The sequence below is a fragment of the Lissotriton vulgaris genome, chromosome 3_2, assembly GCF_964263255.1.
Source record: "Lissotriton vulgaris chromosome 3_2, aLisVul1.2, whole genome shotgun sequence".
Classification (NCBI taxonomy): domain Eukaryota; kingdom Metazoa; phylum Chordata; class Amphibia; order Caudata; family Salamandridae; genus Lissotriton; species Lissotriton vulgaris.
In genome coordinates, this window is record NC_141690.1 from 365183 (window position 1) to 391305 (window position 26123).

General features: G+C 45.9%; 1 protein-coding gene across 11 annotated transcripts in view; it reads left to right on the plus strand.

Moving 5' to 3' along the window:
- The window catches only part of APBB2 (amyloid beta precursor protein binding family B member 2), a 973994-nt gene that overhangs the window by 26467 nt on the left and 921404 nt on the right, over positions 1 to 26123 (plus strand). The window contains exon 2 of one of the 11 annotated variants that reach the window (XM_086963918.1): positions 14137 to 14196. The exons of the other annotated variants lie outside the window; for them this stretch is intronic. The gene's annotated coding sequence lies outside the window, so the exon portion shown is untranslated. The remainder of the gene's footprint in view (positions 1 to 14136; positions 14197 to 26123) is intronic. 11 annotated transcript variants of the gene reach the window in all.

The window sequence follows — 26123 nt, forward strand, 5'->3', positions numbered from 1 at the left end:
GTGAGAAGTAAAACTGTTTTTCAGTGCAAATGTAATGGTCATTCCAATTAAAAAATGTGTTGCTTATAATAGCAGTTCGCCACCACACCATGCACACTCCACACTACGCCACTCCACTCTGTGCCCTTCCACTCTGTGCTACGCCAGTCCATTCTGCGCCACTCCACTCTGACATGCTACTTCACGACATGCCACTCCACTCCCATCCACTCTACGACATGCTGCACGCCTCCAAGCCAGTCACTCCACGCCGCTCACTGCACACCACTTACCCACTCCAATCTATCCCACTCCACTCTACCCCATTCCATTCCAATCTACCCCATCCTAGTTAACCCACCCTAGTCTACACCACTCTACTCTACCCCACACTAACCCAGTCTACCCTACTACATGTCAATCTACTCCAGTCCACTCCACAACGATCCACTGTATCCTGCTCCCCTACAATCTACCCCACTGCAATCTACTCCACTCCATTGTAGCCCACTCCACTCAAATCTACTCCATTTCATTCCATTTAATCTAACCCAATCAGCCCCACTCCAACCCAGTCTATTGCACTCCACTCAGATCGATCCCTTTCCACTCCACCCTAGCCTTCCCCAATTCACGCCAATCTACCCCAATCCACCCCTGTCCAATGTACCCCAATATAACCCACTTTACCACAATCTACCCCACTCCGGCCTACCACAATCTTCTCCACTCTGATCTTCCCCACTTCACCACACTCTACTCTACGCAAATCTACCCCACTCTACTTCACTCCAGTCACACCTGCCACACTCCACTGCAATGTACCCTGCCAACAACCCAATCTAGAGAAAATCAAAATTGGATAGGACACTTGTTACCACTCATACCAAGAGAAATATTGTGAAACCCTCATAAACGTTGTGTATAACGAGAAGCGGTATATCTTGTTCTCCGCCCCACACAAACGTTTTGGCAGCAATCATCGGGTTAAACAAAGTGTGTATTGCCTAGCCTCGCCTGAGGCTTTCTCTGGTTTTTTCGTGGCAGTCTCCAGACTTTATGAGGGTTTCACAATATTTCTCTTGGTATGAGTGGTAACAAGTGTCCTATCCAATTTTGATTTTCTCTACTGAGTATCGGGGAACAGATAGGACAACCTTTCCTCGTCCCTCTATTTGATTTATTTTTAACAACCCAATCTACCCTACTCCAATGTCCCCTTCCCAATCCAACCCAGTCCAGTGTACCACACTCAATGCAAGTCTGCGCCACTCCACTGCAATCTACCCCAATCTACTGAATCCACCCCACTCTAACCCAGTCCAATTTACTCCACTCCATTCCAGTTTACCCCACTCCAAACTCCACTGCAATATGTCCAGCTCCTCACTACTCTACCCCAATCTACCCCACTCCACCACAATCTACCTCACTCCACCACAATCTACCTCGTACCAATCTACCACAATCTCCTCCACTTCAATTTACCCCCTCTGACCTACCCCAACCTATCCCACTCCATTCCAGTCTACCCCACTCCAATTCACCCAGTCTGCCCCACTCTACCCAAATCTATCCCACTTCACTTCAATCGAACCCACTCCAATTTACCCCATGCAACCCAAATCTCCCCTTACTCCAATATTCCCCGCCCCAATCTATCCCACTCCAACCCAAACCACTCCAATTTACCAAACCCCAGTCCAGTCCAGTCCACCCCACCCCACTCTACCCTACCCTACTCCAATCCAACCCACCCCACTCCAGTTTACCACACTCCACTCTAACCCACCCCAAGCCGACCCTTCCTCTCCAAACTACCTCACTCCAATCAGCCGCCTCAGTCTACCCCACTCCAATATACCCCATTCTATTCCAATCTACCCATCTCTAATCTACACAGTCTATCACACTCCACTCTACCTCACTACACTCCACTCTTCCCCAATCTATTTCACTCTACTCTTGGCTCGACTCCATTCAACTCCACCCCACTCCAGTCCAATCTTCCGTACTCATAATTACCCCAATCGCCTGCCACTCCATTCTGTTCTACTCTCTATCATACACCAAATCTACTGTGCTCTAATCTACCCTACTCCACTCTACCCCACCCCAGGCTTCCCCATTCTACCCCACTCCAATCCACCCCAATTTATCCCACTCCGCTCTACCTCAATCTACCCCCACTCATATATACGCTGATCCAATCTACCGCACTGTAATCTACCCCAGTTCAATTTACCCCACTCCAATCTATCACATTAATCTACCCACTCTCCCCCACTCCAATCTACCCCATTACACCCAATTTACCCCCACTCCACTCCACTGCAGGCCAATCTAATCAATCCCTACCCACGCCATTAACTTTTAGCCAGGCCGAACAATAACCACATTGGTGTACATAAGGGCTAAAATACATTGCCAAAACCATTAGCTCTTGCGTAGTCGAGACCTATTCTCTTTGCCAATGCTTGGTGCTTGTTGTCTTGTGTGGACTTAGCTTCCTTCTATGTTTGCTCCTTCCATGGAGCACAGCTGCTTTACTTATGTGCTTCCTTTTCAGGAACTAGATTTTATTTTTGGTTAAGCACATCATGAGTGCGTGTGTGTTCCAGCTGTCTGCTGCTGTTAATGAAGCAAATAGGTCCCACAGGCGAGATTTGCCACTGCTTGTTTTTAAGACTGACTTGACAGCTGGGCTCTCTTATTGTCGTACTGTAACCAACTCTTTAAAATATGAATTAAGTGGACTTTGGTTCCACTCGGAAGAATGGCTCTCTTTCACCATATGCTAGTGGTTAAATGGTATTTCTTTCCGCCATCCAGGAAGTGCATATACTGTAAAATATGAGGGACTGTTTTACATCTGAAAAGGACACCTAATTGTTACACTTTGTCACATTCAAATTTGTGTCCTAAAAGCTTCCTATACAGAAAGCAGTCCTTTTTAGAAACCATTGTTTCAGCTTTGGCAAAGCCAATAGTGCTGGATTTAATCTGGCAAACAGCATTTTTACATGCAATCTATGTGAACAGCATTTTTGAATGCGTGTTTACATGTGTTGCACAGTAAAGCCAGACCTATTGGCTTGTCAGTGCTTGTTAATGGAAGGCACTTTTCAACATTGTCAAGTTGTAGTGTAGTTATTCACATTGGAAAAAATATATTTTAGTCAACTGGATTTGTTGTTACTATTGGGAGGGATGTCTGGCTGTATGAGAGTTGATGTATTAATAATTGGGGCATGGGAAAAACAAAGCAAAGTATACTTGTTCTAGGTTGATGAAATGTACATGACTGGTTGCACGTAGCTTTTCGATGGTGCTTTTGTCAGAAGTAATGAATGTAATTGTGAAAATGTTCTCTATCATATTAACTGGAATAGCGCCTTTTACTGTATGCATTATTATGTTGCGTTGATATGAGTATTATACCATAAAGTTTCACAAGAATACTTACCATTTAATTTCCAAAAGAGAGTTCACTTCACGGCATGTAAGGCTTATTCTTAATCGCTAATTTTTACTGTGATATTTTTTGTGTCCATCAATCAGGGGGAATTGTAAAGTGCGCTACTCACCCGTGAGGGTCTCAGGCGCTGTGGGGGGGGGGGGGGGGGGGGGGGGAGGGTTATGGAAGCTGCTCCGTTCAGTCGAAGAGTCAGGTCTTGAGTGTCTTACAGAAGATGTCCATTGAGGGGGCGCGTCTGATGTCGATCGGGACCTCGTCTGATGTCGATCGGGACCTCGTTCCAGGTTTGTGTGAATCAAGAACCTATACTTTGCCAATTATTGCTGCATTCGAGGAGATGTGAAGTAGCTAAAATGCCGACCTTAGAACTTGGAACCTGGCTTCCTAATACCTTTCAAGATTTTTACCGAAAGAATGGATAATGCTCGGCAAATCGCTCTATCTCTCAATCTATGCCTCCGTTTGTGGTTCTGTGTATTGTACAAGCCAGCTGTAGAGTCCGCTATCTAATGTTGCGTATCCCCGGTGCCGTCACCTACTCCTTTCTGCGATTGGTCTCAACCGAGCCTCATACAGTAGTTTTTTCTGTGCACCGCACCTAATTTTTGGGATAGTCCTTTTTTTTTTTGTGTTTTTTTTTGTTTTTTTAAAAAAAAACCTTTATTGTACAGTTCAATAAAATTACACGCACGGGTCAACAACTACAGGGGCCGGCCGCAACACTAGAATAAGACCCACTATATTATCAAATGACACAGCTCTTCAGTCGACAACCCTGAGGTCCGGCAGCGAATCAGGATAAACATTATATTGAACTCGCAAGACGTTACAGGATAAGACGAAGGTTTAATTTTATGTTTAACCCCCCCCCCCTCCAATCTAAAAAGCAAGGAAAAAGAAACCGACATATCTGGTGCCATACATTTAAACACTATAATGAAGTGAGCAGGTACAAAAATAGAATAATCACAGATCAATTTAAAGGGAACGACCGAGACGTCTGCGCTAGCAAGCACAAAACAGGATGTAGGACAAGGCAATCTATAACCCAACGCAGTTGCCCGCACCCACACCCTGCCCACGAATTGACGCCAGGATAGAAAAAGAAGTACGGTCACCAGATACTGGAATACATACGAGATCAGGATAATACCACAACGTTATGAAAAGAGAGCGAAAGGAAAGCGTGAGATAAAGAAACCATAAAGACTAAACTAACTAACAAAACTATAGACCCATCCCCCCCACCCTGCACCCCTGCATGTGGCTTTCGCCTAACCCCAACTAGCAGCGTTCCTGTCGCCCGACTAACTAAACTACAATAAGTAGAATAAGAAGAATGGAGGAGGAGAATGTCCTACAGATTCCCGGACACCTTTCCTCCCCGCCTGAAACGAACAACCCCTGTCCGAAGACCACCAAGTACTCAATAATATTATAGACAGAGCCAAACAGGGGAGACGTTGAACACCGCCCAACTTCCCGCAAGCATTACGTTCGCGAATCCCTAGTCCTCTAAAGCCCCGAAATCAGACCCAGACCAACAGTCTCATCCTTGACCCCTCCGATCTTTCATGCGTACTCTGTCCGGTAACACCATCACCGCCCCAGGAGAGTCAAAGTTCATAGGAAGTTCAATTAAGATTAATATGAGACCAATCTAACACATTGAGTCTCTGCAAGCATCCGCCACTGGTAAGATCTCCCTCACGACATGCATTCCAGATATCCTTTCCTCCGTAGATGTAAAAGAACCACAAGGGCGGGAAGGGACAGTAGTGACTTTCGGTTTTTGCTAGTCGTAGTCTCAAGGAGTGAAGAACCAGGTAGCTCCACAATAATCGGCTCCGATGGTGAATGCAGCGATACCCCCCCAGAGAGACAATTCCGCAAGTATTCTGCAAACAGGTCAATGGCGTCAAAACTTTATTGCACACGGGGTCTCCATCCTCCTTTACTACGGGCATCGTGGGAGAATCAGTTTGTTGAGTCATGCAATAGAACATAGCCCAGACTCGGTCGCCCAGTTTCGATGTCACAGCGATCATTTTATGAACAACGGTCTCCAGATGCAATTGAAGTGCCCCGATGGCGGCCATTACGGTCTTCAAGGTCGACTCACAGATCGTCCGATCCGCCTCCACTCGCTCGGTTCCAAGCATGGGTGGGTTCCTCAAAGAGCCGGGTCTCTCTGGGAGAAGAGGCAAGAGCGGACGGCAACGGAGGGTGCATTATCGGTCAGCAGGAAACCACCGTGAGTGAGGGCCCCGGCCCAGCATACCCAGGATGTGGTGGCTACCGGGTCGACGGGGACTCCACCCCACCTCCCCTCCCCCCCTTCCCCCCCCACAGCCACAGACGAAGCCTATCACCACTCCGTCAGTATAAAACAGACCAGACACTCGCCACCAAAAACAGGACAGGATAACCTCCACTGTAAGAGACCGGACCCTATCTGAGTTCCACGGCCGATGTTATTCAACTGCAACCTGGCTGGGCAAGTACTAGAGGCCCCGGCTCAGAAGCTGGATTAGGCCGAGATCTTAAGCACGACACAACTCCGGTAATCTGGGCGATAAAAGTCTCGGGACCGCACCGTCAGATTCAGCAACAGTTCATCCACACGGGGTTGGCCGTAAAATCAGGATGTCTGGCAGGATCATCAAGCAGCAGGCGGTGGTCGGCGGAGCCGGGAGCCTATGCGGCCATCTTGGTTGCTGCGTAGCGCCTCCTCAGGATAGTCCTTCTTTACTATTTTTGGGATTGTCCTTCTTTACTATTTTGTAAAAAGTTGTTTTTTCATATTTTTACCAAGCTGTTTCCTCCTTTAAATTATTTGCAGATTTCCGAATTTAACATAGATTTGGTATGGTAAAAATAAAATAATTTTATTAAACTTGGGGAGTTATGGACTGCAGTGGAAACGGCTTTTTAGCACTTGTTAAATGGAAACTGAAGCAGATGTTAATTATATGTGACTTGGGGTCTGAGGTTTGTTTTGTGTCCACCAAATATTTGCTGAACATCTGGAAATAGTAAAATGAGTTCATTATGTTACAAATAGAGTGTCGGGGCACTCCATCTTTAGTCTTGGCTCAGAATAGTGTGGCATTTTATCATAACAGCTTTATTTTTGAGCGTTTTAGCATAGTTGAACTTTCTCACAATACTGTGGAAACTGAGGCACTGTATAAAGCGGGACCTAGTGCAGGAAGGTCAATCCCATTATATACTGTGTAAAATGGTGCTTTCACTTCAGATCATCGTGTTGTGGTGCATGTTTGTGAGGGCATTGGACAGTGTCGGCTGATCCATTGGGGCATGGGGGCGTCGCACCACTGCTTTCTCGCAGTGAGAGAAGCAGAATCGTGAAATGGTAAAACTACCATTTCATATTTCTACCTCTCGCACGGGGAGAAAGCAGGAGTGCCTGGTTTGGGGCGGGAGGGTGGGCGTTCCTGCTCCGGTGCAAGGGAGGCGTGGCTAGCCCACTGTCTTTAGTGCTGACTGTTTGTTCGTCCCCAGGGCCGACCAAACCAGTCATGCGCAGTTTCGCACTCTTTTTTTTTTTTTTTTTTTTTTTTTTTTCTCTAGGTAGGCTGCAGCCTACATAGAGAAAATGGCTCCCTGGCTTACAGAGGCCCAGCTGGGCGCCATCCGCCTCCAATCACACCGCTGCTATTGCAGCGGTGTGATTGACTTAGGGGAGCGGGCGGGAGGAAGGCTGCCTAGGTGCAGGCAGGAGGAGCAGGAGCTGATGCCAGGCGATGGCGCAGGCCCGGAGGCAGCATTGGGAGGAAGCAAGGTAAGTTTAAAAATTTATTTTGATTATTACTGTCCCGCAGTGGTAGAAGTGGGCGGGGACGGAAGGGGACGGTATGCCCCTACTTCTAAAAATAATTTCAGTCCGTTCCCCTACTTCTTACTTTCGAAAAAGCATCCCGGGACGGCAAGAATAGTCCTACTTAATAAAAAAAACGATAACTTTTTTTCTTTCAGGGGCTGCTCGCACTTCTCTGTTAAACTCCAGAGGCTGCAGCAGCCCCTCCCTGAGCTCGCACAGGCTGAGGGCAGGCCCATGGTCATTCCGATTGAGGCTGATTAACCCCTTTCGAACGACAATGCGCTCCCTCTACCTTTAGCATGTCATGTGCCAGTGAGATTGGAGTTGGTGATTACAGAGGAGCTTTCTCAGAAAGAGCGCTTCGACGCCTCGTTGGGGCTAGTAAGCACTATATAAATGCAATTTCAATACAATACAATGATTGTGTCATGTTACGCAAGAACTTTTCGGTGTATAGGGTTACTCAAGGAGACATTTTTTTTCACTGCACTGAAATGTTTTGCACCGTTCCTCAGGAAGGCAACCCAGTACAATCAAAGTAGACTGAGAAAAACTATTTGTCTCAATTCCCTCTATGCTGACTTTGTTTGTCTGAGACTGAAATGGCTGCAGATCTGATTGAAATTGTTAAGCAGCGCAGATCAGTATAGCTTTGTATCTCCTTGTAAAGGGCCTGTGTGCTGGGGAATCGGCGCTACAGTGGCTCTGGCAATATGATCCCCCTTGACACCCATACGACCAACTTTTCATGACCTTCCATCACTCACAGCACAATTGGGGCAGGGCTTTAAGTGGGATGAAAAACTTGGGGGCTCTCAAAGGGACGTGGCCGATATAATTAAGGATGTGGCTTAAAACACTTATGCTAAAAATATGTGCCCAGCGTAATGTGCTGCCCGACTTGTATTTTACTGCTTCTGTTATTGCCTCCACATATATAATACAACAAGTAACATTACACCTACAACAAGCCAGGACTATTGGCTTTGTCAAAGGTTGTTGGTTGGAAAAGATAAATATACTACATTCATACAACTATGGCTTTGTTGTATGTAATATTGAAAATGCTTTAGTTTCCGATTGAAAATGCTTTAGTTTCCGATTGAGGCTGATTTCCCCCTTTTCGAATGACAATGCGCCGTCTGCCTTTAGCATGTCATGTGCCAGTGAGATTGGAGTTCGTGATTACAGAGGAGCTTTCCCCAAACAGAGTACTGTGGGGTATTTTCCACCTTGTGTAATTTGTCAATGTTGTAAGCTGGGCAGGAGCAGTGACGGGACAGAAGAGGTGACAGGAAAGGAGAGGTCACAGGAAAGGAGAGGTGACAGGAAAGGAGAGGTGACAGGGCAGGAGAAGTGACAGGGCAGGAGAAGTGACAGGGCAGGAGAAGTGACAGGGACGGAGAAGTGACAGGGACAGGAGAAGTGACAGGGACAGGAGAAGTGACAGGGACAGGAGAAGTGACAGGGCAGGAGAAGTGACAGGGCAGGAGAAGTGACAGGGCAGGAGAAGTGACAGGGCAGGAGAAGTGACAGGGCAGGAGAAGTGACAGGGCAGGAGAAGTGACAGGGCAGGAGAAGTGACAGGGCAGGAGCGGTGACGGGGACAGGAGCGGTGACGGGGACAGGAGCGGTGACGGGGACAGGAGCGGCGATTAGAAATGGATAGGAGCAGTGAACGGACAGGAGCGGTGAACGGACAGGAGCGGTGAACGGACAGGAGCGGTGAACGGACAGGAGCGGTGAACGGACAGGAGCGGTGAACGGACAGGAGCGGTGAACGGACAGGAGCGGTGAACGGACAGGAGCGGTGAACGGACAGGAGCGGTGAACGGACAGGAGCGGTGAACGGACAGGAGCGGTGAACGGACAGGAGCGGTGAACGGACAGGAGCGGTGAACGGACAGGAGCGGTGAACGGGACCAGAGAAGTGATGGGACCAGAGAAGTGATGGGACCAGAGAAGTGATGGGACCAGAGAAGTGATGGGACCAGAGAAGTGATGGGACCAGAGAAGTGATGGGACCAGAGAAGTGATGGGACCAGTGAAGTGATGGGACCAGAGAAGTGATGGGACCAGAGAAGTGATGGTACCAGAGAAGTGATGGTACCAGAGAAGTGATGGTACCAGAGAAGTGATGGTACCAGAGAAGTGATGGTACCAGAGAAGTGATGGTACCAGAGAAGTGATGGTACCAGAGAAGTGATGGGACCAGAGAAGTGATGGGACCAGAGAAGTGATGGGACCAGAGAAGTGATGGGACCAGAGAAGTGATGGGACCAGAGAAGTGATGGGACCAGAGAAGTGATGGGACCAGAGAAGTGATGGGACCAGAGAAGTGATGGGACAAGAGAAGTGATGGGACAAGAGAAGTGATGGGACAAGAGCAGTGATGGGACAAGAGAAGTGATGGGACAAGAGCAGTGAACGGGGCGGGAGCAGTGACGGGCCAGGAGAAGGGATGGGGCAGGGGAATTGACAAAGCAGGAGTGTTGATCGAGCATGAGCAGGAGTACTGACTGGACAGAAGCAGTGAAAGGGCAGGAGCAGGCATTTCCCAGGGTGACCGGAAGGGTAGGGGGCCAGTTTAGTTTGGGGGGGACCGTTTATGTACAAGTGCAGGAGTTTTAAGAACACTGCAAAATTATTTGTATATTCAGAAGGTTTCGGTCAACAATACAAGTGCCAAGATAACTTTGGTGATCAATGTACCTGCTGGAGCGAGATGGGAGCATGTTTTGTCTAGTGGCATTTTTACTCATCTAAGGTAGCGCAGAAGGGAATATGCCTGCTGCAAAGAACATGTACCATGCATATCAAAGAGCAATATTTTATGTGCATAGTTCAGTGGGTACTGCTTTGTGTTCACTTCTGAATGAAAGGACACTTGAATACATATGGCCTGGCAGTTTGGGCTGGACTGTTCACATTGGGTGCAGGAACAAGACTGATTTGCATATGGCTGGATCCAACCTGGAATGGCATGGTGAGCAAACAACTATGGATTTAAGCCCAGATCTCTGTACTGGGGTGAATGTATGATATTATTCTGCATTCTGTCCAGCAGTTGTTCTTTTTGCTATATTATGGTTGAGCAGCTAGCTGGCTGACATGAATATGAAGGAGCCTTTGTGGTTTTCCATGATTCTAGATTCTCCTGAAGAGTCCCTTTCTCTCCTGAGCCCTGCTTAACACATGTGTACATGAGGAGCCCTGTATTCATGACCTCAATGTTTGAGACAAAAAATAATCATGGATTTCTGAACAATGAGAGTAAAAGCATTAACAGCTTAACCGCCGCAGCAATTCCGCTGCGGTGCGGGCGTTCTGATGAGGGGGCAGGGCCGCGTCGGCCAACGGACGTGCGCAGCACTACAAAGGTAGTGCTCGCGACGTCAGTTGGCCGACGGCAGCAACGAAAGGGTGAAGGTGACATATTGTTCCTGCTTATATTTCACACGCTTTACATAAACCTGTATTCCCTATAAGTGTTTGCTTTTTCCTGAATTAAACCACAAATAAACATGTTTATCCATTGTTTTAATTAAATATTGTTCTAAGCTGTAACTAGTCAGTGAAATGCTAAACGTACAAAAAATTGGTATGTTTTGCTATTTCTAGCCACACCCCTGACTCCGCCCACTGATTCAATCTTCGGTTATTCCTGCCCCCTGATTCCCCACCCACAGTTCCCCTACTTTTTATTTCCCACTTCGACCACTGCTGTCCCGCTCCACCCCCCCCCCCCCTTCCCCCCTCACCAGTGCGACCTACCCCCACTCGGTCTTGCCTGGTAGTCAGTACCCCTGTTCAATCATGGCTTCCGAGTGAGTTAGATGTATTTCATGCATCATTTCAGTTTAAGGGTGTCAATTTAGAAACCCCGTCGCCCCCTCAATCTGCCCGCTTCCCTACACGAGCTCTGGCGGGCTGTTGCGCTCGATATTTTTTATGTAAAATGTATATGCATCTCAGCATGGTTTTTTTCTTTCATTAGGTAATCGTTATTCTGTGCATAATTTTTCCTAGATGGCTTCCGCGATGAGTTTTTCATTATTCTTTACATGTAGGCATTAGTGCTTAGTTTTAAATTATTCCCAATCAGTAAGTATACTACTACTAAGTATCCCGTGCGCACGCGCACCTTCTAGCTCCAATAAGAAGAGTACTTTACTCAATTTTTTCGGGGGCGCACCAAAAAGAAGTCCAGAGAAAGTATTATTCCTGTATATAGAAAAGTTCTTTATTTAATTGTCCGTTGTTTTAAAATACAAATCACCAGGCACTTTACAAAAAAAATCAGCCAACGCATTTCACTCCCATCCAGGGAGTTTCTTCAGGGCTGAAAACAAAATAATAAAAGAGAGCTACCATAAGTTTCATATGTCAAAACCTATATTCATCGAAATAATTCAGGAACCTTTGAAACCGTTTCTGGAGGGACCTAACAATACCCTCTCTCCTTGTATAGAATCACTCTATGGACAGGAAAAGGGGATATCAACTTAAAATAAGGATTGATGAAATATACATTCTGCTACACTTTTCTTTTTCAGAAGCGCTGGTGTGGACTGGTTATTGGCGGTCAAAATTATTAGACCCCAAAGGGGGAGTTTTCCTTAGCCCGAGAGTGGAGGCAAAATCTTAGGTACACATATCTTAATGGTTGGGTTTTAAGAACACACGCACATCATTTATTCAATTGGAATGAAAGTACTTCTTGAAACAAGATCGTCCTCTTCCATTACACCTTTCAACGCCACTTTCAGGAGAAACAATTTAATTTTTGACTTAGGAAAACATTTATTAATGTAATAAGTTATAGGAAACAAACTGAATCGCCAGTAAAGATTCTGCCAAGTAAAAATATCAATAAATACACAAATCCACCGTATGTGGTTTGGGCTCGCTATAACGCGGTACGACAATTGTTTTACGCTCACCACTTTTAAATGTCACCAGCCGCTACTGGCATTGGACACTGATCCAGTTATATGTAAATTAAGGCCTTCTACTTTTCTGTAAAAAAAACATATGGAAACTCGCTGTAGGTATTTTATCTAGTCATTTCCACCTGTTTGCATGCAGATTTGTGTACAGTGCTGCTGTCTGACAAGTCTGGTCTTTCTCATTATGGTGTGCTTGCAACGCCCGAAGTAAATGTTTGGCTCCGACCAGGCAGGTTGCAGCTTCCCACCACCCCACGTCAGCTGCACTTTTTAGGTCTCGACTAGGAGAGCGTGCATGCACTGTCGCTTTTTAGGGATATTGTATATAGCTTGGAGTCCCCTCCGTGCTTACCATTTGTTGGCATTATTGTGACTCTTATTTGCTGCATCCGAATTGGCCAGCGCTGTGATTGAGGTACTATTTTTAGGTCTCGCCTATCGATGCGCATGCGCATCGAGCAAGCGAGACTATGGGGGCTTATCCACTCTTTATCCAACTTGCAAGGAATCGTGGCGATTCCTTGCAGTGCCCGTGACTTTTAAGCTCAATGCGCATGCGCATTGAGCTTAAAAGCGCGTGCACATGCCCCCAGCCGCCTGCCTTGCCTACTCTCCCGCCCCCTCACTTCTTGATTGCACGGCCGCTAGGCCGTGCCTCCCCTACTCTCCTCCTCCTACTCTCCTCCCCTCGCCGTCTGTTCCCGCACTCCTCCCACACCCCCGCTCCGCCCCCTCCCCTGCCTGCCATGTCGCGTCGCGTCGCATGGAAAGGGCTTATCTGGTATTGAATGATCGCAACTTAATTATTGAGTATTGGCTAAATAGCGGTATTATCCTTGCAACATAAAATAATTTGTACTCTTCATTAAAAATAAAAGTTTATTTTGTGTAACGCTACCACAGAGTACCCTTTACAGTTTAAAATTTCGTGTTTTGGGAAGGTAAGCTCACCTCGCATGAGGCCTGCTGTGACATTTTTGGAGAAGCTTCCTTCCCCAGTAATATTTTTGAGGTTCTGGCTCTGCACGACAGAGCGGAAGACGGGAAGAGAAATCCTGGACTCGTAGTATGCCCCGCCCCCGCCATTGCACTGCGCATGCCCAGATCCGGAGATACTTGCAACCAAGAGTTGCGCATGCCCAGACTCCGTGACAAACCATCACGACACGTGTACGAACAGGTGTAGCGTCAAACCCACATCAGGGAACAAGACTCTAAATCCAGTGGACGGCGCACATGTGTTGCCGCAGCCTGGAGCTCGAGTCAAGGATACCCGTATTGTACGGCATTCTTTTAGTCTGTATCATTCTTTAATCTGCTCTGCCTGTAAACGGTATATTGACAAACTAATGTAACCAAAAAAGCTCGTGCTCAGTTAGTTCGTCGTGTATCAACACGTATAATGGGTGTCGGGAGAACACACCTAATGGGTCTGTCTTGAGAGTCGGCCCAAAAGCGATTCAGTTGTCGTCAGCTTCAAATGTTTTCCTCTGGATTCAATCGGTGTTTTAGATTTTTGGACCTGTATAAGTTTCATTATGTTTTTAACAGTTACATTTTACTTCACCGGAGTCTCGAGTTTATATTAAATTAAACCTCGGCCCTGTCCACTTATATTCCGTCCATACAGGGCTAGGTGAGCAGTGTCTTAAGCTGTGCGCAGGTGCAAAAGAGTAAAGTATATTTGCGCGCTTGTCTGAAAGAGTAGTTCATCACAGTGTAGCCTCCTCCCTCGAATCACGGTGTGCGCATGCGATCAGTATTTCATGTTGCGCATGCCTATGGGATACACGCATGGTACCTTGATGAAGCTTTTTTTCAGGGAATTGTGTTCATAGTTGGGGTTTCTGGGTGATTTTTGCCTTATTCGCTTTGTTTATTTGCAGGCAAGTCGCTGAACCATAATTTCCACAGCAAAGCGCCAATCTCCAGAGATGTCAGAGAAGGTAAGTGTTGGCCTGCGGAGTAAATGGTGGTTTATACGATTGCTTTCAATTTATAGGGCGCTTATGAGGGTGAAAGCAGAGGTTTGAGCATCGAAGTTGTAATGGTAAAGAGAGGTTGTAGAGGCCATGGAATAGAGCACCCACCCAAATTCCAGACCAAGAAAGCATGAGAAGTTGTGTACTTGTTTCTTCTCGGGCGGTGCAAACATGTCTAATGTTGGGATTCTGAACTTCTAACAAAATTCCTCGCAAAGCTTCTTGCTGTGAGCTGAGGTCCTGAGAAGCCAGAAACACCCTTCTTAGGCAGTCTAATTCAACACTGTCCTTTGCTCTTATGTGAACAGTTTTAGGGCTAGAGGGTGGTTCTCTGCCCTGCGACCAATCTTCTGTGCTGTTAGGTTCAGGGTAGCAGATTTCGTACCGCCCTGCCTGTTTGCATATGTCTTGGCTACCATGTTGTCTGCCCCTGCTTCCAGTATGCACACCCCGAGCACGTCCTCGAAACACATTTCCTTTCTGTCCATTCCTATGCATCATTCATTTATCACGCAGACACCTCTCAGATCCGTTTCAAAGCCAAACTGCAACTTTCTTGCACTCTCACTCATCCTCACTCACCCTCTCACCCTCACTCACCCTCAACCCCTCACCCTAACTCACCCTCAACCCCTCACCCTAACTCACCCTCACTCACCCTCAACCCCTCACTCACCCTCACTCACCCTCAACCCCTCACTCACCCTCACTCACCCTCACCCTCACTCACCCTCAACCCCTCACCCTCACACAGTGCAATAGGTCTCGGAGCATTTGAGTTAGAGCTTTTAGAAATGTTTATGGCTTTTTTTTTGTAATTCTTTAGCATTGGCTACAGGAAACAAAAATGCTAAAGATTTACAAAAAAAACCCATAAACAATTCTAAAAGCACTAACTCTAATGCTGCGAGACCTATTGCATTTCCAATGCTTGTTAATTCTTGTATTCCCTTGTTGTCCTTGTTATTTCTTCTTCCCTTCCTGTGTTGCTTTTTCCCTCCCACCTCCTGGTCATCCATCTTGCTTCTTTAACCCCCGTTATCTTTGTTACTTCTTCCCCTCCCATTCCCCGTTGTCCGTGTTGCTTCTCAATTTTCTGTGTTGCTTCTTCTCCCTCCCACCCCTCTTGTAAGTGCTGCTTCTTCTCCCACTTCCCTTTTGTCCGCATTACTTCTTGCCACTTCCACTTCCCTGTTGTCTGTGTTGCTTGCTCTACTCCCTTATCCATGTCACTTCTTCTCACCCTCCCGTTGTCCGTTTTGCTTCTTACCACCCACCCCCACCTTCCAGTTATCTGTGTTGCCCAAAACCCACCATAAAAAATGCTACGCCGCGGCCAGTGGCTGCATCATAATGCTTTTTTTACAATCCCATTTCCTCCCACCCATTGTCCGTGTTGCCCACTCGCCATAAGGAAAAAAATCTCCAGTGCCGACCTCCGCAGCGCGTTTTTATTTTTTAGCTTTTAGCCATGCTGCACAGTAATGTTTGCTTAGGCGACACTTATTGGCTCTGCTAATGCTTGTTCCTACAGCTTTAGCCCCTCCAAGGAGCGCATATCCCCCTGCTTTTGCCCGTCCCAGCTAATCAAGCCTCTGAAGTTCTCTTCATTGCCAGCTGGTGTTCCCAATTTCTTCCCCCGTTTTGCAGCTGCCTGCATCATCCCCATTAGTGCGCCTCTCAGCCTCCTGTGTCAGTGTAGCTGGTTTTGTACCTGTCGCTTTTCCTGGGTCCAGCTACATGCGTCACCCACTGTCCTTGTTACTCCACCTTTATCTCAGTGGTGTGAGCCATGCTAGTGTTTCATTCCCATATTTGCTGGGGACGCTTTCACTGCTGCAACCAGGGCCGGTGCTAGGCATGGGCAGCAGCCCAGGGTCCCACGCCGGCTAGCAGCCAGGGGGCCTCGCGCTTTCAAAAACTTCAGAGTTTGGAGGCCCAGGAGATTTTGATCAATAGCTGTCGGCTAGTCCGTCTCTCTTTTAAACGCTGCATCTGCTTGAGGATAGCACCAACCAGGCAGGTAATTAAAGAGACCTCACCTGTGACGTGCGCCCTGCCCCTGTTTGAATGAAAAGCAGGATAACCTGCAGGGCGCAGAACAAAAGGTAGAATGACTGCGCCTCATAATGAAAACCAGTCAGCTCACCCAGGATGAGGGAAAGGAGCACAGAGTTGAATGAAAGGAGTACGAAAAACGGAATAAAGTGAGAGGGGGCGGGGGAGCAGATGGTGTGAGTACAGCAGCCAGACAAGTGGTGCACGAAGAGGAGCACAATCCGAATGTAAAATTGGATGGACTAGGGCTTGAAGTGTGCTGGGTGCCTCTACTTTGGTAGTTAATGAAAATGGACATTGAAACCGGCCCCTATCGGACCATATATTCATGTCCTTTACTTTACCTGCAAAAGCAATGATCCTGTATCTGCACAATAATTGTATAACACAGTGGCCAGGTTGGACTGGCATTAGGACAATCGGGCAGTGTGTGATGGTCTAATCTGTCAGGTTAGTATGTGACCTGTATTTTGGGCAGTTTGGTTGCCTGGTTTATGTTCAGATGAACACATTTTTAATGTTGATTTTCATGATAATAAAACAAACCTTGTCTGTAGCAAAATCAAATTTATGCAGTCTCCCATACCTTACAAAAATATAAACAGCATGTCTTTACAAGTTAAAAACTGCCCTAATTTTGAAACTTTGGACACTTTTCTAGCTAACTAATTCACTAATGGGGGCCACTTTTATTTTAGTGCCAGGCCTATTTTCTGACCCAGTCTCACACTGCATGATAGGGTAATCCATGGCAGCGAGTTTGTTCCTGTTTATATTTCACATGCTTTACGCAATCTTGCATTCCCCAAGAGTGTTAGCTATGTCCAGGATGTGTGTTTCTGTATTTCATGTCACAGCACTTTACTCGTGTATGGGGCACACATCGTAGTGAGTCGCCTCCAGGTGTTTATAACAGGCTACAGTTGAGTGCTTTGGAGTTGAGGATGCAGGCAGTTCATCTTTCACACTGTGCCTGTCTGTGGGTCAAAAAGGTGTCCAGAATACATGGTCATTCAATACATGGCCTCTCTGAAGAGCACACTGAGCAATGGTCCTGTATTCCAGTTGCAGTTGGTATTCTGTGCAAATGTGTGTGAAGGAGGTACTCATTGGTCAAAACAGTGACAGGATGAACGTAAAATAATTAATTGTTGTTACTCATTTATCTTAAACAGTCATTGACAAAAAAAACTATACCCTTGGCTGTTTTTAGATGTAAGTCAGTTGTTGTCTTATATTTCTTGATTCAATCAAAGCAAACTCAGGGAAAGATGAGAAAAAGGGTAGAGCATTGAGGGTAAGGGGGAATTTAAAAGGGTCATCATCAACAAAAAATGGTCAGATGCTCCAGGAGGATAGAAGGTGAGAGGTGGTTGTAAATGAAGCAAAACAAGGACAGAAGTAATGAGGCTGGGGGAGAGATTAGAGTTGAAGGGGAGTGCATGGATATGATGTGTGGTAGAGAGACAGAACCAGCAAGGGAACATAAGCAGAGTGGAGAGCAAAGTATTGGTGAGAGATGGATGAAAGAAAGCAGGACCACCGAAAGATGTCAGAGGTTGGGCAGGATGAGACCGGAGGGGAGAGGTTGAAGTTAGAAGGGTCCGAAACATTAAGAGAAATTTGAATCCTAGAAAAAAGAAGTCCACTTCCAAATCTCTTTTATAAAACATAATTTACTCATTAACAATGTGCCGGCTTCTGACAACTCTAGGAGTTTGAAGTAGCTTTTGTGCTGTATCAAATGATTTGTGGTTGACTCTAGATCGTAGAGTTAGAGCAGCCTTAATACTACAAAAAGTTAGTACCACATTTGACAGTTTCCCAGCCATTGCTTATAAATCAACTAGTACAACCTGGAATTTAAGTATCCTCCTGGTGTGGTTTACCTGTATCCGATTTGAGAAATCTGAAACAATTCACTCGCCACCTATTTCTATTATGTTCTAAACCTCTGAATTGTGAAATTTATTGGTCTCCACTGTTCAATCTATATAATTCCCAGTTAGTCTTACTCATACAGTACTTTGGTTTCTTACTGATATCCAGCAAATATTGATACCCAAACATGACTTCCCTCAGTAGCGATCTTTCTTTGCCCAAGAACGTATTTGTACTTGTATGCTAAAAGTTGATTTCTGAATGAAGACAAATTCATTAAAACCTTAAAGTGACAAATCAAGGGTTCTCATTTTTGAATGATCTCATACCATATGGTGCTCTCTTTGGTGGCTGGTGGAGCTGGGTCAATCGCCCACATTGGTGGAGTCGCCCCAAAAATCTTCGATTCATTTTCCTGCATCTACTTTTTTTTTTTTTTTATTCGGAACAGATTAACCATGTTTCATCCACTTGCTTTACTACATCCATAAGCATTACAAAATCATCCATGTTCTCCCCTCTTACTACAGTGAAGCTGTTGTGCAGTCCGTTATCTTCTCATTAGATTAGTATGCCCTCTCTCTTGGGCTTCCCGCCTTTTCGCATTCAGTACCCTTCAAATCATTCAGGACAGTGCTAGGCTCCTCATCTGAGACTGCTGCATTGCCATTCTATTTCTTGTCACCTTTCCGCTGTGTTTTTTAATTGAAACCCTTCATCTGCCAAGCGCTTTCTATTTGTCATTGTGCACTGCATTAAAAGGGTCCTCTCTTTCGACAGCACTCTTACTGTTCATTCCAGAATCCTATACTCTGTGCCATCCAAACTCCTGTGTCATCCTAAAATGTAGATGGTCCTGATTGGAAACAGAGCCTTCTCCTTTCTAGGTGTGCTGGACTGAGACTCTCTACCTCTTGAGCTATGGTGTGACTCCAATTTTTGGGAAAAAACACTTAAAACTGATCTTTCTCCACATTAGTAAAGTCTGCACCTCTCCTTTGGAGCACTCTTAGTGCCAGAATGCCAGATTTGCATATCATTTTCATTCATCCCATTCAAGAGAACAATAACTAGGTTAAATTCATTTAATGTATATCTACACGAACGGATCCCTCGACCCCTCACAGTCCGGCTTCCGAGCCAAACACAGCACCGAGACCGCCCTCATCGCCGCCACCGATGACATCCGAGCCCTGATGGACAATGGAGAAACAGCGGCCCTCATCCTCCTAGACCTCTCCGCGGCATTCGACACGGTCTGCCACCGCACCCTAACACGGCGCCTCAGCAACATCGGTATCCAGGACAAGGCGCTGGAATGGATCATCTCCTTCCTCGACGGAAGAACACAGCGAGTCCGCCTACCTCCGTACAAGTCAGAGGCCTCCGAAGTCATCTGCGGCGTGCCCCAAGGATCATCACTGAGCCCCACCCTCTTCAACGTCTACATGAGCCCCCTCGCGGCCATCGTACGCAAACACCACCTCAGCATCATCTCCTACGCCGACGACACCCAGCTGATCCTCTCACTGACCAACAACCCCGCCGCCGCCAGAGCCAACCTGCACGAAGGGATGAAAGAGGTAGCCGAGTGGATGACGACCAGCCGCCTGAAACTGAACTCGGACAAGACGGAGGTCCTCATCCTGGGCTCTTCACCCTCCGCCTGGGACGACTCCTGGTGGCCTCCCGCCCTGGGCACCGCACCCAAACCGACAGACCATGCACGAAACCTGGGCTTCATCCTGGACTCCTCCCTCTCCATGACCAGGCAAGTCAACAGCGTCTCCTCGGCGTGCTTCAACATCCTACGCATGCTACGGAAGATCTTCTGGTGGATCCCCTCAGAGACCAGGAAGACCGTCACCCAGGCCCTCGTCACCAGCCGACTGGACTACGGCAACGCCCTCTACGCCGGGACCACCACCAAGCTCCAGAAGAGACTCCAGCGGATCCAAAACGCCTCAGCCAGACTCATCCTCGACATCCCACGATCCAGCCACATCTCCGGACATCTGAGAGACCTCCACTGGCTCCCCATCAACAAGAGAATCACCTTCCGCCTCCTCACCCACGCACACAAAGCCCTACACGACCAAGGCCCGAGCTACCTCAACAGCCGAGTCAACTTCTACGCTCCCAAACGCCACCTCCGATCAGCCAACCACGCCCTCGCCGCCGTCCCCCGCATCCGAAGAGCGACTACAGGAGGAAGGTCCTTCTCCTACCTGGCCGCCAAGACCTGGAACTCCCTCCCGACCGACCTGCGCCTGACCCAAGACCACCTCTCCTTCAGGAAGAAGCTGAAGACCTGGCTGTTCGAGCAGTAGCGGCACCCCCCCTCCCCAGCGCCTTGAGACCCTACGGGTATGTAGCGCGCTTTATAAGTGTCACTGATTGATTGATTGATTATTAGAGATTTAAAATTTATGTACGCATTTTATTAGAATTTTTAAAGCTATTTCTAACCAATTTACTTATATCAAAACTAGGTAAGTTGCTTCTTGCAAAGCGGCTTCAAACAATGCCATATAATTAATGTCCAATTGATATTACCTCCTATGAGGTCACTTTCTGTCAGGTTAAATCTTATGCAAATTATAGGGGCCTCACATGTTCGTATTCCGCCCGGGGCCCCACAAATCCTAGGACCGGCCCTGGCTGCCACCTATATTATGATGGCTGTCTGAGGTGCATTGCACTGCTGTCTGTGCTGTAACAATTCAGTGTGAAGTAAGCCTGCACCTCTACTACATGTGCTGTACCTAGGGCAGTTCGACATTTTTATTACGTCCACAAAATATGGACATTTAGTAACTGGTGACGCAGTAAGTGTCTCACAGGAGACATTTTCTCCTCCAGTCAGTTCCCCTGTGGGTATCTTGACTAACTTTTGAACGGACCGTAAACATAGAATTACGTTTTCAAGCAAGATATCTGAAAGTGGATTTTACATAATTTTCGTGCAATGTAAAAATATTTCCCAAATAATTTGCAATTTCACACACCCCCTAGCTGAGGCTGATCTGTGTGGGACGTTTACTGGGCGTCTGCCTGCGCTGCAACTATTCAGTGTGAGAGAAGAGTGCACTGCTGCTGCCTGCCCTGGAGGTGTTTAGTGTAAGCGCTCTTCTGCTGCTTGTGCGACGCTTCATCAGAATCAAATATTCAATTCTGAAGAAAGCGGACTCCTCAGAGGGCTGAGTGGAAGTAGCAGTGTGTGGAGGACTCTGTGATAAGAGGCAGGAACACCAAGGTTTAAGAGCTTGACGGCCAAGTGAGTGGGATAGGCAAGAGTGAATAAAGGGTTTACTTTAGTGTGCATGCGCCTTCCGAGTCCACGTTCTCGTCTTATCGTTATACATAACATAAACTAGGAGATATGCACGAGAAGGATGGAGTGAGGCTGCACGGGCCAGTTTGGTCACAGATTCCCAATATTGAATTCCTTATCAGTTTAGTGTCAATCGATTGCGATCACAGCCAGCGCGAGTCCCCGCCAGACTGCTTAGTCCTGTGAGTGCGGATTGTGTAGAAAAGTAGATGTTGTTTTTGCCGCTTTCAGCAGTTCCTACTTTCACTGCAGCTTTTCTTCAATTACATATTCGAGCATGTTTAATAGCCCTCTACAGCGCAGCCCTCGCTGTAATGAGGGCTGTAAAATGGAAGGGCGTCTCGGGCATGAAGCTCTCCTCCGACTGCTCTGGTAGTTAATAATGTCTCAGGAGGGACTGATCACGTGAAGTGGGGTCAAAGGGCACGCGCATCCCGCAGGCGGAAGAAATGACAACAGTAAAACACCCACCCACACAATAGCTTTAAAATTGTTTTCTGCTTTACAATAACATTGGTGGAGAGAGGTGCGGGGAGGGTTGGTTTTCTAAGAAACTGTTCTCTTGTGGCCGAATCCAAAGAGCAAGGTAGTCTGCTGTATTCTGCTCTTTTTCGGTATTACAACCCAGCGCGTCCGCCCGGTATCAGTATTACAACCCAGCGCGTCCCGCCCCGGTATCATTCGATCAGTGATGGAGTGGAGTGAGGCTGCATCCCTGTGCAGTACTGCCCACACCGCGATACGTGGAGTGCCACCCACGCACATTCAGTGTGTCGGATCTACAGTCTGTGAGGCAGGGTGCACGGGGGACTCTATTTTGTCTCTAGCTTGCCACCCGGCTGCAAGTCGCGCACCTCCTGGACTATCCGCTTCCAGGGCTTTGACTGGGATAAAAACATGGAGGGAGGGTCTCCAACAGAAGTGTAGACTATGATACTAAGGGCGTGACTTCAACTGCACACTAATTTTGTGTGGTTCCCATGTTGTGCCATCCAACCGGCATTTTGGATCCTCTCCGAGCTTTCTGTTGCATTCAGATCTATAACACAAAAACTGACATACACCTAAAACCATCCAGGACCATTGAATTTGTCAGTGATTCATAGCTGTTTAAGACACATGAGTAACAGTGATTTTGTTGCAAATAATTCATATTGAAAATGTTTCATTGCTCTGTGCACTCTGCAGAGAAGCCAAGGATTGGATGGCCATGTATTCTGAACTCGTTCCGCCTTCAGCCTCCACCCCAGACCTTTCAATTGTGGCCCAATATAAGCACCAGGACACGACTCAGTTCAGAGTATGTACTATAAAAGAATAATTTGCTACACAATAAAAATACACAAAAAAAAATCCTGGAAATAGCTAACACTCTTATGGGAGGCAAGATTAAGTAAAACATGTGCAATATGAACAGGAACTAAATAGCTAACGGATTAACTTAATGTTTTTTACATTAGTTGTTTAGAAATCGATCAATGTTTTCACAAGTACAGTTGAGGGCAATAATAAAGGGCCTCTGTTTCAAAGGCTGTTTTTAGTTACTACTGAGAGACCCAGACCACTTAAAGCCCATAGTGCTCCCTTTGTTACAATTGTCTCCTTGCTGATAGCAGTTGTTTGGGGTGAACCATACATTTCTGCTCTTTTTCTCTGCAGACACTTGCACCTTGCCATCAGACTTACCTGGGCATCAGAGCGGGAAGTTAATCTGCGTATACTTCCCAATCCTTGGTTAAAGATTTTAAGTCCTTTTCTTGAGTCTTCAAGATGGGGAAGATGTCACTCCGCTATAGAGGCTATGGAATTCCAAGCCAAATACCGGTCTAGCATAACCCTTACCAACCTGTCTGCAGTGGCAAAAAGTGGGAAGGTTGTTGGAAAAAGGAATGCTGGAAAACTGCTTCTAAACAGAAAATGTGTTTTATTTCAGATGCCATATTCAGAAGACAAATTCTTTGGGGAAGAGCTTGTTAGTGTTATTCGAAAATCTTTGTAAAGTAGAAAACCTATTCAGCTTTTCAAAGTTGTGTCAAATGGTTTTGTGAAGAATAGAAGGCCTTATGATTGATCCAGAAATGAGACATGAGCCTTCTTCCAACAGGAGTCGGTTTCAACCTAAGTCTGCAGGTAGCGATTTCAAGAATCCCCAAGGCTCAAAACACAGTCTCCGTTCCTGACAATGCTGTGAGTGGGGTTTCAGGCGAGATCATTGGAGGAAGATCGGGCCTCTTTTCCAAAGAATGTCAAGATCATTCAAGGACAGTTGGTTCCTGAAGATACAATATTCCTTGATGTTAGTTCAGAAGAGGGCTATGATTTCTGTGCTACTTTGGGAAAAGGGTCTAGGTTGATATTCCTGGAGAAAACGTCTTTTAGGGAGTATCAATTAGTCATAGACCTGAAGGAACAGGAAGTAGTAAGGATGAACAATTTTGTGTCTGGGTTCTACCTGTACAGGCAGTTCGGGACAAGGTCATCCTCTCTAAACCGACTGGTTCTACTAATGGAGGTAGAACATAATCTTTTATTTCTCAATGCTATGCATATTCAGGACAAAAGCAATATTTTGGCAGACACCATGAGCAGTGTTTCCCTCGTCCCATAATTTGAGGATTTCCGGGGAAGCATTACAAGAGATTTGTTTGAGATTCGCCAGGCCAATATTGGACCTCTTTGCAGATTATTACAATGCCCCTCTTTTTTAACAGTTCAATGGTTCTCTTCCAGGGGATCCTCACCAATAGTCATAAGCACATGAATATTCCCGCCTATGTGTGGGACCCTGGAAACACATCCCATCTATGTGAAAACTATATATATATATATATATATATAGCGCACTGAGACGATGTCGAGCTAAGTCTCGGGAATCTCTTCTGACTTCTGAATCCATGGACATGGAATCAGAGAATCCTGCCCCTCGCCTTGTGCTAACATTTAGCAAGCAAGAAAAACAAATAAGGTCCATTATGAGGAAGCACTGGTCCATTTTGCGCACTGACAGTGTTCTGGGTGATATCATCCCCAGCACACCTGTCATTGCGTATAAAAAAGCACCCAGCATGCACAATTGTCTAGTTAAGAACAGCCCTGAACTAGGAAATGGTAGCGCTTGGCTGAAACAAAAAGGTTTCTTTAAATGTTCCTCTTGCAGGGCATGTAAATTTGGTGTTAACACATCATATTACTTTACACCTTTCAGCCCTAAGAGGAAAGTCATCCGGGGTTACTTTAATTGTCACAGTGAGTTTGCAATATATGTCCTGACGTGCACCTGTGGCCTACGATATGTGGGCAGTACCAAACTACAGGTGCACGCCAGGATTTTGCAACACTTGCGAGCAATTGTTAACAATGACAATACGTACCCTGTAGCACGTCACTTCAAGTCCACTCATAATAATGATTTGTCCAATCTATCATATTATGTTATTGATGTGGTTGCACCACTGGTTAGAGGAGGTGACAGGGAAAAACTGCTACGAAAAAAGGAAACCGAATACATAATTGAACTAGACAGCAAGTACCCAAATGGGCTGAACACCACTGAAGACTTACATCATTTGTTATAGTCTCACTATTCCTTATGATCTCATATGGGGTTTTTTTCTGTATTTTTCTCCTTAAGGTCCTTCTGAACACAACAACTGATACCGGATGGTGCCAGGCCTGGCACCACATGGGAATCTACAAAAGATTCATTTATCATACAGACCTTGATGTATATAGCTTTCCTGTATATAGTTTCACTCAATCCATTAATTGAATAATTTGGGGACTTATGATTTTCAGTCTACCTACAACATGTTTTTATGTTCACAAGGGTGCACGTTCACCAGATTTTTAATTTAGTTCACGTTAAGATTTATCACTAGTGAGTAACGTAATATCAGTCTTGATTTACTATTAGCACATGTATATATTGATTCATTTCGTTTTCCTGAAGCACACAGATCGATATGTTTACTTTTTCGAATATAATGTTATGCAAGTCGAAAAGGATGTAAATTTTGTAAATAAGTAAATAGTGTATATTTTTGTAATATAAATATGTATATATGTACAGAAGTAGGTATATGTACGTATTTTTGTATTTTTGTATATAGATAAAATATATATATTCATATATTTTTCTAAATGTACTTAGCTGGATTCGAATTTAATGGGAACATTTGTGTGTAGAATCGTTATATATACATTCAGGATGTTTTATACATGGCTATAGATTAATATGATATTGTAAATGCATTTATGCAGATATAATTTTTCAAAAGTTTATCAACTCTGATAAGTTATTTAATTATACATACAGAGGTGTGCACGTATTTTCTTAATGCAATACGTGTTTTTTCTATGTCTACACCTTTGTAACTCACGTCAATGGGTGGAGCATCACTAATAAGAGAAAAAAACTGTATAAATTTGTAACTGGCCAGGTGCGCGGTGTGTGACCAAGAGCACGAGTTGCTCGAAACGCGTAACCGGAGAGGTTTGAAATAAAATCTCCTTGATTGCAACCCTTGGGTCCGTGTCTTCGTTCCACAGAAGTGTGGTGTGATTGAAGATTGTTCTGTTCATATATATATATATATATATATATACACACACAGTGTAG